At 38.0% G+C, this 14047-nt stretch overlaps 1 protein-coding gene and 1 long non-coding RNA gene across 4 annotated transcripts in view; both read right to left on the bottom strand.

The window, feature by feature from the left end:
• Window positions 1-14047, bottom strand: part of PLCB1 (phospholipase C beta 1) — a 746923-nt gene that overhangs the window by 389713 nt on the left and 343163 nt on the right. The gene's annotated exons all lie outside the window — the stretch shown is intronic.
• On the bottom strand, window positions 1833-7746 carry LOC146395184 (uncharacterized). The gene is made up of 2 exons (XR_014831910.1): window positions 4111-7746; window positions 1833-4032 (listed from the first exon to the last, which is right to left on the bottom strand). It is a non-coding gene; the product is annotated as an uncharacterized LOC146395184 (long non-coding RNA).

The raw sequence follows: 14047 nt of genomic DNA, 5'->3' as shown, positions 1-14047 counted from the left end.
ACCATTGCCGAGCTGAGACAACTCTTCTCCACAGGGCTCTGCCCATGGCCCTGGCAGAAACAATAACAAAATGGCTATTTTAAGTCTGTAAATTTTGGAATCGTTTTTTATGTGCAGTAGATAATTAGAGCCCTCTACCTTGGTTTTTCTACTTCCAGATATCTCATCTATTTTCCTTGAATCTCGGTGAATCCTTCCAATATCTGCGGAGGATTTAAAGGACACCTCTGTAGTTCCTGCATCTGTGAGTATGGAGTAGAGTACAGACTTTCACATTTTTAATGCTTTCCCTGTGCAGTTGAGAGGCACACTAACTTTGAAGAATCTCTGCTAAATTAAACAATGAGGCCATTAGATTGAGGTGACCCTTAGCAACAAACCAAAAACCTATGCTTCTGATGCTTCAAGGTTAAGAAATTGAAACCAAGGAGTTCCCCTGTAGCTCAGTGGGTTAAGAATTCAGCACTGTCACTGCCGTGACTTGGCTTGCTGCTGTGGCTTAGGTTCGATCCCTCCCTGGGGAATTTCCACATGCTGTGGGCAGAGCCAAAAAAGAAAAAAAGAAAAACAAAACAAAACACAACAAAACACAAATGAAACCTAATTACAACCAATCACAAACAGCCAACTTGACTTTCCCAAGTGAGGCCATCTCTTATGCTAGCAATAGCCAATCAAATAATCTCTTGCTTTGCTTCTACATCCTCTCTATAAAAGCCTTTCCCCAGCTCTGGTTGGTAGAGTATTCCTAACCACTTCCAGTTGGTGCTGCTCATTCACATTGATTTTTGCTAACAAACTCTTTTAACTTTTTGAATATGTTTCAGTTTAATCTTTTAGCACCGGTATAGCAGAATGAGACTCTGCCACTAATTAGTTGTGCTCATTCAGGCCCAAGTTCACTGGCTAAGGCCGTCTGGCTCTGAAGTTCTGCTCTGCCTTTGGCTAATGTTGTTTCTCAGGACTTGCCTTAAAAGAGTACAGATAATAAAATTTGTTTATGCACCAAATTGATTTCTGTGTGACTAATGAATCCATAAAACGGCATTAGCATCACCAAATCTTAATTAATACCCATCAGGTACAGGGGCCATCTGATGTCCTAGGAATAAGAAGAAATACTAAGTATGTGATATTTTTTGCCCTTAAGTGGTTTACCATTTATTTGAGAAGTTAAATTAATCATGAAGAAAATAATAAAAGGAAACTTTTAAAAAATTAAATACTTTACTGAAAAGCTATTGTTGTTGCTGTTGTTGCTATTACTGTTTGTTTTCCAGCTCCTATCAAAATCTCAATGGAGAGAAATGAGATTTGTGGAGGGCTGACTGAAGAATATGTAGTTATCTGCCCTTTTAAGTTCAGGAGGACAAAGTAAAAGACTGTTTTGGCTCAAGGAGGTTACAACAGAATTGGAAAGAAAATAAATATGTTTTTATTTATTCGAGTTTAATGTTTACGAGATAGGAAAAGAAGGCTGTTGTTGAGAATCGTGCTCTCAAATAATACTGGCCAGTTTAATCAACTAAGGTTTTATTTGCCCACCACCATTTCCTCACCCCCAAATAATTCCCTCAGTTCAATAGAGTACCTTTAGAAAAAAGTGATAAAAAAGAAAGTAGAACTGCCTGTTCTGCTTATACTGGCCAAACATCTCTTTGCCATTAATAACAGTGTCATACTTCGTGACTTTCTGGTTATGTTTTAAGCAGAAATTTTTAAAGCCCACTTTATTATACATGGTCTCATTTGGCAAGCAGACACACACACACACACACACACACACGTATATATTTCCAATATATAAAATTGAGTTCTTGTCATTAAATTGCTTTTTGTTTTTCCGAGTGCAAATGAGAACTGCGATCAGCATTTTTAAAAATGGAACGCATTTTGCTATAATGTGTTGTACAGGATCGTACAGAGTTGACTGGAGACTTAAATAATTTTGAAAATATAGCTTTTATTATTTTCAATAAAGGAGATATTATGGGATGTTACACAAATACATATTTTTGAGAAATATCCTTTTTATTTCTCAAAAATATGCTATAGGTTAATAGGTATGCTGCTTTGCAAAGCTGGACAAAAGACAAACATTTGATCTTGGGCTTACAGAATCAGAGTTTTGAAATCATTTTCCTCAAGCACAAAATAAATCAAGCTGTAAATAAGCATGAATTTCATTAAATGATGAATAAATGACATACTTAAATGATTTCTGAGATGTGGATGTTCATAAGGATTCTCATCACTATTTTGCTTTTTTTTAATGCTAAGCTTGAAAGTTTTACTGATATTTAATATTTTTTCCTCTTTCATAAGAGAGGCATTTAAGTAGACACCAACTCCAAGTTGGTAAATAATTTTAAAAAAATTCACAGAAAGCATTGGTTTTAGTTGCTTTTATCATCTGTAAATTTCAGATCAAAAACCCAATTCATATTATTTATTTGTTTGGTGCCTACAACAAACATTACTTTACTGATATTATCAAAATAAAAGTCAAAGAAGGGTAAATAATCTAGTGGTGGAAAAACAAATAGCATGTAAAAATAGTTCCCTCTAAAATGGTAATTAAGAAATATTACATATAATCTAGTCTATGACCTGTTTTGAGAAAATTAACAAAAATGAACTAAATTCAATGTATAGCCAATAAAGAACAAATATAAAATGTTTATTAAGCATTTGGTTTGATCAAACTAAATGCACCCTCCCCCACAAAGTAGCAACTGGGCTTTCAAAAGCCCTACTATATAAATACAGGGCATACTGCACACAATAATCATCCATAAATAAAAGCTAAAATGGATATATGCCCAGGGGTGAGCCTGCTGGTTCATATGGTAGTTCTATATTTAGTTTTCGGTAGTATCTCCATACCGTTTTCCACAGTGGTTGTACCAATTTACATACCCTTTTCTCTACACCCTCTCCAATACATGCACCCCTATGTTCAGAGCAGCACTATTCAGAATAGCCAAGACATGGAAACAACCTAAATGTCCATCAACAAGTGAATGGACTAAGATGTGGTATGTATACACAACGGAATACTACTCAAACATAAAAAAGAATAAAATAATGCCATTTGCAGCAACATGGATGGAACTAGAGACTCTCATCCTACGTGAGGTCAGAAAGAGAAAGACAAATACCATTTGATATAATTTATATCTGGAATCTAATATATGGCACAAATGAACCTACCCACAGAAAAAAAAAAAAAAAAAACGAACTCATGGACATGGAGAACAGACTTGTGAATACCAAGAGGGTGGGGGAGGAGTGGGATGGACTGGGAGTTTGCAGTGCAAACAACTGCATTGGAGTGAATAATCAATGAGATCCTGCTGTATAGCACAGGGAACTATATCTAGCCACTTGTGATGGAACATGATGGAGGATAAGGTGAGAAAAAGAATTTATATATGACTGGGTCACTTTGCTGCAGACAAAGGCCATAATCTGTCCACACCAAAGTGACCTAAAATTAAAATTGCAGGCAAATCCCAGAACACCCCACTGGAAGATAAGTGTCCCTTTCTCTGTGATCTCCTTTGAAACCACTCCTCCCCACTTTCTCCACCTCCAGCTTCTGGACTAACCATTTCTCAGTGCTCCAAGTTTGTTCCTTAAAATTTTTTTTTCATTCCTTTAACTACCAATTCTCAACCAAACTTGTGTAGGTGTTTTCCTGCTCATTCTGTACTGTTGAACATGAGCTTAATCACATCCCCGATTTTTTACCCTCTGTCCAGCTTGGGCACTGTACTGGATCCCTGGCTCATGACCCATTCAAGCATCAAGTCATGGCTTGTGGAAACTTTTGGTAGAACTTGAACCTAATCCTGCCTCTTTGTATCTCTGAACTACTATGAACCAGTACCTGAAGACCCCAAAGATAGAGAAGGCTGCTGGCCTAGCCAGTTTCTTCTGTTCCTTGGCTATTATCCCATTACTCAGAAAACCCATGTCTAGATATTTTTCCCACCAGCATCATATGCTAGATCTTAGCTCAGGGGACGCCTGTACACAGAAATCCCAGAACTAAGACATGGCAGCATGGAGGTGTTTTGTGGATACAGGCTGGTTTGGTTGGGACACCTATACACAGAAATCCCAGAACTAAGACATGGCAGCATGGAGGTGTTTTGTGGATACAGGCTGGTTTGGTTTGCTACTGTTTACTCCATCCACATTCAACCACAGCAAAGATGGGGAGCAAAAGAACTATGAATACATGACACTATCTATGTGGATGCTCAAGCTATAAAAGTGAATAATGCATGACTATATTGTAAATGATGGCTAGGAACAAACAACATGAGAACTTGCTCTTAAACCTGCAATGCACAAAAAAATCAACTTATTTCAAACAACACTGCAAGCAATAGATTTTCCAAGTCCTGAACCTAAGTCCTAGAATTGTTGCAACTTCTCTATTACCTATTAGTTCTCCAGATACATCCCAGAATGGGGCTAACTCTTCTGGGAGGCTGGGTGTCTCTGAGTTACATCCATTTAGACAAAGAACAGAAAACATCTTCTTGCCCACCTACCCACAGTCTTTGGATTTCTCATGTATACTCCCTTAACTCTTTATCCTTTGCTTTGTGTGTGTGTGTGTGTGTGTGTGTGTGTGTGTGTGTGTGTGTGTGTGTGTGTGTGTTTTAAAGGCCACACCTGCAGCATATGGAAGTTCCTTGGTTAGGGGTCAGTTGAAGCTATACCTGAGGCCTAAGCCGCAGCCATAGAAACACTGAATCTAAGCCCCATTTGCAACTTACGCCACAGCTTGTGGCAACGCTGGATCCTTAACCCACAGAGCCAGTCCAGGGATCAAACTCGAGTCCTCATAGAGATGACACTGGGTCTTTAATCTGTTGAACTACAATGCGAACTACTATCCTGTGTTTTGTTTGAATAATGATTTACTTCTTATTTTTCATTATCCACTGGCTAAAATCTCTTCTTCTCTGAAGTTCTAATTCCAAAGAGATGGCTTTTTTGTTTCTTTACTCACACTTAGATTATGGTTGCATCCTCTATACAAAAGTTTATACCTTCAGGGAGCTACATCTATTGAAAATATGATTTTATGCATGCAGTGAAAATAGATTATGAACAAACAGCAAAATGTAGGTCGTGTGCTGTATATCTTTGCCTCCACTTACAGAGGTTTCCTCCTAAAATGTTCTAGGGCAAGTTAACGGCCATACATTTTATGTCAAAGCTGATATAGCATGAAAATTATTTCATGTAAACCAGTGTTTTACAAGTTCTTGTAAGTTTTAGAAAAACTGCGTCTTCTGAAATATGTTTCAGCACTATTTTATTGTTGAAAACACACTGTATTTATCTATAATCCTAGATAAAAATGTTTACATACAAATGTATAGTTTGGTGGCCTGCACACTTTCTCTAGTTATGTAATTTGTTACAATTATTATTCCAAAGCAGATAAGGCAAAATAAACAGGCACAGTTGATAACATAAAGATTTGAAACAAATACATGAATTTATTGGGCATATCGCTCTGTACTATTTTGAAAACATGCGCTTATTAACACATTAATATTATTACCCCAAAATAGAGAATACCTATTTAGATAGGAATTATAAATCCTATTTCCCACATGGAAGAGTTAATGACAACAGAAATTCCAAACAGCACTTATTTAAAGAATTAGGCGTAATTGCCAGACTGCAAAATTGCATCTATAAACCACATAGTGAAGATTTTACAAGTATGATAGGATGAAGTTCATGAAATATCGGTACATAACTTGCAAGCAATTTTGAGCATTTTTAATTTATGAAAAGAACCTGCTCAAATGAACACTTTGCAGTTTTTAGATCATTACTAGCAGGAAAACTTTTTTCAAAATTAATATTTCATAAAACCTTTATGCTTTCCATTTTGAAGTTAGCAAAAATTACCAGGAAACACCATAATCCATCCCCTTGAGGAAAAAATAATGAAAGTTATAACTATTTAAAATATGTTTAATTTCAGCACTAACTACCTTCTTTAATAAGAATTAGAAAAACTGCTATAATTCCCCCAACTTATGTAAAATTCTATGCCCACAATTAAAAACATGAGCTATAAAATAGCACTACATGTTTAAAAGCAAGTTCTCATATTATTTGTTCCCTGCCATCATGTGCTGTTTAATTTTTTTTTTTTTTTTCCCTTTTCAAGCTGTTGACTCTAAATGGAATGTCCTCCATCTTGTACAGACTTAATTCAAGCCCCCTGGTTTCTGTGAAGCCTCACCTCAAACTGACACTGCCCTTCTCCATTTCATTTATTTATTTATTTTGCTCAGACTATCTGTGCCCTACTGTTAAGTCTTTATGCCTTTTCACTACTTCATAACTCAGTAACACTATCTGCATATTATTTGTGAGTTGTGACTTCATGTGACTTCAATAAGTTTCAAGCAACTAACCCTTTACCTGCGTCACCATCAACTTTAGCAGGTGCTAGGCACAAAGTGGTTCCTTAGTAAATATTTCATCATTCAGCCCCTTGCCCAAATTACAGCCTAGTGACAGGGTCTGCCTCACTGCAGAGTAGTAAAAATATGAGCACGGTTGTCTCCATAGCCAAGCAATCCCCTACTTCAATTATTTATCCAGTTTCCTTCAGTAACCCACTTCAGGTTCAGTCAAAGTACCATTATGTCTGCCTGTCTTCTTTTGGTCTTAATATTGGGCACAGGCCCAAACTATTAGACAGAAGAGGAGTTTACTACCTTACAATTATGTTGTTGTGGCAACTATGCAGGTTTCTCTCCCAGTCTGCAGTGTCTCTGGAAATTGAACATGGACTGGGATGCTTGGGGAACTTTTGGAACTGTAGATTCATATTCAGTAGATCTGGATGGGGCCTGAGAGTCTATTTGTCTCATATATATATATATACAGGTACTGCTGATGCTGCTGGTCCAGAGGTGACTTGTTAGATCCACACCCAAAGTTCCTGATTTAGTTGGTGTGGGGTAAGCCCTGAACATCTATGCTTTTAGAACCTGCTGAGTGATCTAAAATAGAGCTTGACCTCAGAAAATCTGGAATGGACCATCATCTTAGTGACAAAGTTCCTTTTCTGTAATGTTGATGTTTCAATGGTCCTTTATGGTAAGGACGTAATGCGATCATGGATCTTTGTGATCCAATAGCACAATCTTTGATCACTAGCCTACTTGATGAAGAAGAGTCCTAGTTTCCAATATTTCAAGCTATTTTTCAACATATAACTTCCTCTCCGCTTTAAACACCTCATAAACACCCTCCCACTCACACACCTGCCATCTTAATGCAAGACAAGGTCAAACGTTCTAAAGCCTCTAGGTCTACTCAGAGTGGTCCATGGATCCACTGCGTCAGCCTTACCAAGGAGCTTTCAGAAAATGCAAAATTTCAGTTCCCCAGACCCAATGAATCAGAATTTATATTTTTAATAAGATTCTAAGGTGATTTGTTTGCTCATTAAAATTTCAGAAGCAGCTGCTCAAATGAAAAAATTCTTTTGCATGTTTTGAAATGATTCACATTAAACCATTTCATAAAAGGGATCATTTTAATATTGCGGCCAAAGCACTTAAGAAAATTAACATTAGCATCCAGCCAGAATGAATAATACGAGAGAATGCACTCTTGGCCTCTTTTGTTTTGCTTCAGCAAGATAAAACAGAGGTTACGCCAAAGAGCAGGATACTCATTCTTCAAGGTCGCCAACAGCTTTGCTGCATAAGGGCATATGTCTTCAGATTAGCTGTGCTGAGCCTCTTAACAAGGAGTAAATGGTTGCTTCAGAAAGTCCAGAATCCATTGGAACACATTTCTTTCCTTTTATCCCCTCTACCATGACTCTACACCTGCTTCCAGTCTCATAAACTGCTCTGCTCGAAGATCTGTCATACAGCACTCTTGGAAAAGTATCCAGTGATGAATACGGAGCCCAAGATCCAGCTTCTGGTTGGGCCAGAGATGACTGTAACAATTTAAAACTCAAAGGGTGGCCCGCAGACCAACAGAATCCACATCACCTGGGAACTTGTTAAAAATTCAGAATCTCAAGCCCCAGCCCAGACCCGTGAACTAGAATCTGCAATTTAACAAGATCCCTAAGATATTCATACACACCTTAAAATTTGAGAAGTGGTGGTATGTGATATGGTGTAGGCAGTGTCCATACAGAGGTGTAGAGAGGCAGCCATGGGCATGATTGTAAGTCACTGAATTATTAATACTAAGTACCCCAGGGTGATAAAGAACTGTTCTTAAAGAAAAGATCATATATTCTCTATCTTTATCCCAGTATTAAGTCTGTGTGAGCAGATTCTACTTGTATTGGATTATCCTATTAATTGTGTTTTGATACTACATACAAACATTGCTCCCAGATATTAATTATATCTTGTTAGAAACAATCATTCATCCAAATAGTCTAGGTGAATTAACAATATTTTACTTATGCCAATTATTTCAAAAAAAGTAAAAATTGTACTAGTATCTGAACTTTGTTTTTGTTTCCGCAAACAAGAGACAAGACATGGAAAAAATGGCATTCAAATTCTAGCACTTTGTTACCAGCTCTGTGGACTAAGTACAGGCTGAACTCCTACAAGCTTCAGTTTCCTTGTTTGTAAAACTGAACCAGTCAATCATATTTGGCGTCATGTTGCATGTACTTTGCTTTTGTTTTTCTTTATTTCTTCAGTAGCACAGAGAAGCCCTACAAAATGGTCTTTGAACAAATGAAAATGTAATAAAAAAACCTTCCTGGCACATCATAGATATTGAGTCATTATTAGTTTCTTTACCTTAATAACATTTTCCATGTAGGAGATTTTGGTTCCAAATATACCACTCCACTTTAAATTTACATACTTCATGATTTGTCCTTGCTAAAGATGCTAAAGGATGTATACATATATGAGTGTTTGTGTTGGGTGTGTGTGTGCGTGTGTACGTATACACATAGTCTTCTTGTTTAAACAGCTATCTATTGTTACTAGAAGTCTGCAGGCTTTGTTTAGTCAATGTTTGATTGTGCCTGGCCAACTTCAGGCAAAAGCAGTGGTGGACCAAGGGATGCAGGAAGATGAAGTTAGTCTGGTCCTGTGGGCAAGAGTATTTTATCCTTGAATTTGTTTGAGCATTATGATGATAAAGAGTAGACCAACTTTAAGACCACTTACAATTGTTTTAAAGTTCTTGATGGACAATGCATCTCCTCATTGCCTGACGCCAGGACCTCCCAACCTTCACCAATCATCCATGGCCAGAAACAGCAAATTACAACCCTCAGCCCAAAGCAGAGCCCAATGACTAGAAAGCATCATGGCTTCTGGTGCTCAAGCATGAAAGTGAAGCCTCAAGAGGAGTTCATTATGGTATTATATACACAGTCCCTTATGATGGTCAACAGTAGCATCCTGAAGGTTTTGCTCCCACCCTGCTGCCCCCCCCCCACATGTTACGCCCTACCCTTCTACCTCTCCTTCATGTTTGCTGATCTATAAATTTGCCAAGTATACCCCCAGCCCATGGAGCTTTGCATGCAATCTTCTTCCTCCAAATTTCCACATGTTTTCTCCTTACTTCCTTAGGTGTCATATTCTCAGACCACCTATTTCCTTTACATGCCATTATCCCATCCCTCTCTATTATTCCACTCATCTTTCTTTCTGGCATTTAGCTCTTAACCTGGCATTAGATTATAGTTTTATTTGGTTCTAATCTACAAGAAGAGAAATTTTATTTTATTCCCTGCTAAATCTCCAGTGTCTATGCCATTACCAGGTACATAGCAGGTGGTCAGCATTGCTAAGTAAGTAAATAAAAACCATCTCCATATTCTGCCCCTCTTGGTCACTTGGGATTGGTATGAGAGTGATCTTCTTACCTAGTCTGCAATACCTGCTCAGATGATAGACTGACCTAAGTCAAGCTCATTACAGACCATTCTTTAATCCAACAAGTTCTCTTAGAGGCATCAGTTATGTTCTGGAAAACATGATCATGTCCTGTTTTTAAAAATAACCCATGGGCAGCAACGTGGATGGATACTAAGTGAAGTAAGCCAGAAAGAGAAAAGTTTTGAGAAGAAAGTCACTGCATTGTACAATGGCAATTAAAGTTCTTCACCAGGTTTCAATACTGCTGCTGGCTCTAAGAATCAGGCTGCTGAGGGCCTACCCTCTCAGAAAATCTGCTTTGGGAATAATGACATCATTCCCTAACTCCTTTGAATCACATTTTCACCCACTGAGCAGTTCAGACAAAACCAATTATGTGATGTCATTTTCTATTTCAAAAAGGAGGCCAGGGTGCTTGGATAGATCTTTACTTCATTAGCATACTAGAGCTATGGCAGACAGCTTGATCTTCCTGCTGATGGTACCTATTTGAACGATAACTAACAAGGCTAGGCTGTCAAAATCCATCCTCTAGCCATGCACTATGCTTAGCTACTCAGTCTAATGTTATAAGGCAATTCCAGAGATACAAAAATGAGCTGGTTATTTGTTTTGTAAATTGAGAACAGATCCTTTACTCAATAAAATTTGCCTTCCAGGAACACCAAAAACATCTTTGAGTCAATTTGAAAAGAACTTATTAAGTAAATTACTTAAAATGTTATATATTAATCATTTGGCTGGATTTAAATGTATAATTAATGTGCATATGTAATTTTGTTTCCTTTGGAGATAGCTAACTCCATTTCATGAGTCAAATTAATTTCAACACCATAAACACAAGAAAGCAAATATCCGGAGAGACTTGTGGCAGAGCAAGTCGCATGTTTAAAAAAAAAAATCCATTTCTTCTTTTAGGCATCCAGTGGAACTACAGGTCCCAGAAGGAAATTGCGGCCAAGTGACTAACTTCTAGCTGGTAGAGTAAAAGCTGAAGTGTGTGTTTCCAACCACCTTCCACTGGTGATCCTCCTTGCTCTCCTTGCTCCTTCCCCTTTTGGCCTCATGCAGCCGAGCAGGGTAAATTGCAAGTCCCTATTTTAAGATGATGAGCCTACAAAATGAAAGAACTTCAGTCTGTAAATTGTGGCCTGAAAGAGAACAGTGCACTGTAAGGAGCATTTTGTAAACAGCAAAACCAAATTCTCTAGGGTTAAGTTTTTGAGCTTTGGCAGTTCATCTTTTCCAGCATCTAGCATCAGAAAGGTCAATGGCGCCCCTCCTCATCCTTCTACACCCCTGGTGTTTTGATCTGTCATTCTATAATTATCTAAAATAACTGAGCGATCACTTTAAGATCTGTGAATGAAGAGTGTTGCTAGCCATATCGGTAAACAATGGATGTCTCAGCCATCAAACCACTACCACTGCCCTAAAATGAGCCCTGAGGGAACTCAGGATGGAGATAAAGACTACCAGTTTTCAAACCCTCAACCATGGCAGCCACCCCCCAAAATGCACACTGAGGGAATTTAGGATTGGAAAGAACAGGATACTGGCCCAAGACAGCTAAGTATATCAAAGGAATGATTTCAATGTGCCCAGACTCATGTATCTTCCCATACATAGAAAAGTGCTAATTCATTAACTTGGGATATCTGGTTTTATTCAATAAACAGTAATTTTTTGATGTGTCAACTAGCTGGTCTTTGTTACACAAATTCATTTATCTTGGCTCCTCCCTTAACACTTCAGAGAAGTCTCTCAGAGCTATTCTGAGAAGCCATCTCCCAGGCTTGAAGTCCTCAGAAAGTCCAGCAAATAAAACATAATTCTCAACTTTCAGCTTGTACATTTTTTTTTTTCAGTCAACAGATGTCAATGATAAAGACAGCTTTTCTTTCAGAGAGTCACTCTACAAAATGATGGTGTATCTGAGACAAGGTAGAAGGGGTAAGGGCACATTCTCTAAAAGAATGACATAGACAAAGAATGAGGATATGATGCAAACTGGTGAGAACCAAGTCCAAGACAGTGGAAGATTCAACTTCCAGTGAACCTTGAGCCTCATTATACACTCATTGTACTATATTAGCATCTAAATGACATGCCCACAGGTGCCATGACAGTTCCCAGGCCAAACATTAAAAAGACCAAAAAGTGGGTGATGGCCCAATTCCTTGAAATCCCTGCCCCTTCTCCAAAATAGTTGGAATGGTCTTCCCACTCATTAGCCTATGAAATTAGCCCATAAAAGCTAACCACTCCTGTATCCCAGTGGAGCTTTCAAATCTTTTGAGAGGGATAAATTCTGTAAATGGAATATGTATCTCTCTAAATAAATCCACTTCTTAGGTATCAGTTTGTTTCTAACTGAATTCTTTCTGTGTGAAATATAGAGACTCTGAGACTTGATAAGTCCTAACACCAGGTACATGATTTTAAATTAACAGATAGTATGTTCAAGTCCATCTCGTGGATTTTAAGTTCCAGTCTGAGTTGCGGCTGGGTTCAAGTCCCATCTGACCTGCAACTGGGTCTAAATCACAGTCTGAGCTGTGCTGTTTCATATCTGGGGTCAGATTAAGTTTTATCCTATCCGTGCCGCTGGCTGAGATGGCTTTAACTATTATATCAGCGGTTGTCTTATGCATCATTTTCCTTCTACCTAACAATAAAACTAAGTTACCACGAGAACATCATCACTGGTACCAGGGCACAAAAATAAGTTGAGTCAGATATGAAATAAGTAAAATTTTTTTTTCTTTCTTTTTTTTTTTTTTTTCTTTTTTTTTTGTCTTTTTGCCTTTTCTAGGGCCGCTCCTGCAGCATATGGAGGTTCCCAGGCTAGGGGTCTAATCAGAGCTGTAGCCGCCGGCCTACGCCACAGCCACAGCAACGCAGGATCCGAGCCGCGTCTGTGACCTATACCACAGCTCACGGCAACGCCAGCTCCTTAACCCACCGAGCAAGGGCAGGGATTAAACCTGCAACCTCATGGTTCCTAATCAGATTCATTAACCACCGAGCCACGATGGGAACTCCAAGTAAAATGTTAAATAAAGTAAAATGAAATAAAATAACAAGAAAAGAAAAAAAAAAACAAAAACCTCATTTCTTTTGAGTTATATACTGTGGGTTAATTTGGTCCAAAATAAATTCCACAGAGATTTGCAAACAATAATATCTTTACAATCAAGTTATCTATGCTTAATTTGCCTTGAAACAAAAGTTCAGCTATTTTGCCAAAAATAAAACAAGTAATAAGAGCGAAATTTCCTAAGGAACATTATCTCTAGAATCCTTAGGGGAAATTTTTTAAATGATCATTGTTGCATTTATTATGAACATGGAATCTTTTAAAAATCTTTTATATCTTCAACCCAAAGCAATGGGAACTGGCAAAGGCTATTTTTTTGTGGTTCTGGAGGGGGCAGTAAGAAAGCCAGGGCCAACTAAACTCTCAATTCCAATTTCCAGAAATAGCTGCATTCCCTATACATTTATGAGAAAATGTCACATTCATCAAACCATTAAGTGATTGAGAAGATTCCCAGAATTACGTTGGATGCATTAAAGAAGTTACTGGTCTAATATAATAGAGACAGAGAAACTTCACTGGCTATAAAGCCATTCAAAGCTTGCACCTTGAAGATTTTCTTGTGTTGAATTTAGAGCTCTTTGAAAGACAAAGAAGGCCTGCAAAATCCAGTTCACCTAGCAGGGGGTCAATCAGGAACTGTAGTGAAAAATAAACATGCCAGCTATCAGAGAGGAGTCTTAACAAGCTATCTGTCTCAACTATTCCCTTTTTTTTTTTTTTCCTCTTTCTGCTTCATTAATATTAATTTTCATTTGGTAAAATGTCAGACTCCTTCCAATATTAGTTCTGACCTTGTAACAGGCAACTTATCAGTTGCTGCTTCTCCATCGGGACATTATCCCTGTTCTCTTGTCACACTCAGCTCTCTATGGCAACACCCTTCCTTTTAGGGAAATTAATGTCTTTATTATTATTATTTCTTCTTTTTTTTGGCCACGCCTGTTACATATGGAAGTTCCCAGGCCAGGGGTCAAACTGGAGCTGCAGCTGTGGCCTATGCCACAGC

This window comes from Sus scrofa, chromosome 17 (assembly GCF_054392235.1).
Source record: "Sus scrofa isolate SSC_HxYL_T2T_F1_AM1 chromosome 17, Sscrofa_HxYL_maternal_Yorkshire_Landrace_v2.0, whole genome shotgun sequence".
NCBI classification, from domain to species: domain Eukaryota; kingdom Metazoa; phylum Chordata; class Mammalia; order Artiodactyla; family Suidae; genus Sus; species Sus scrofa.
Note: the sequence above shows the minus strand (reverse complement) of the source record. Positions and strands in the feature narration are given on the sequence as shown.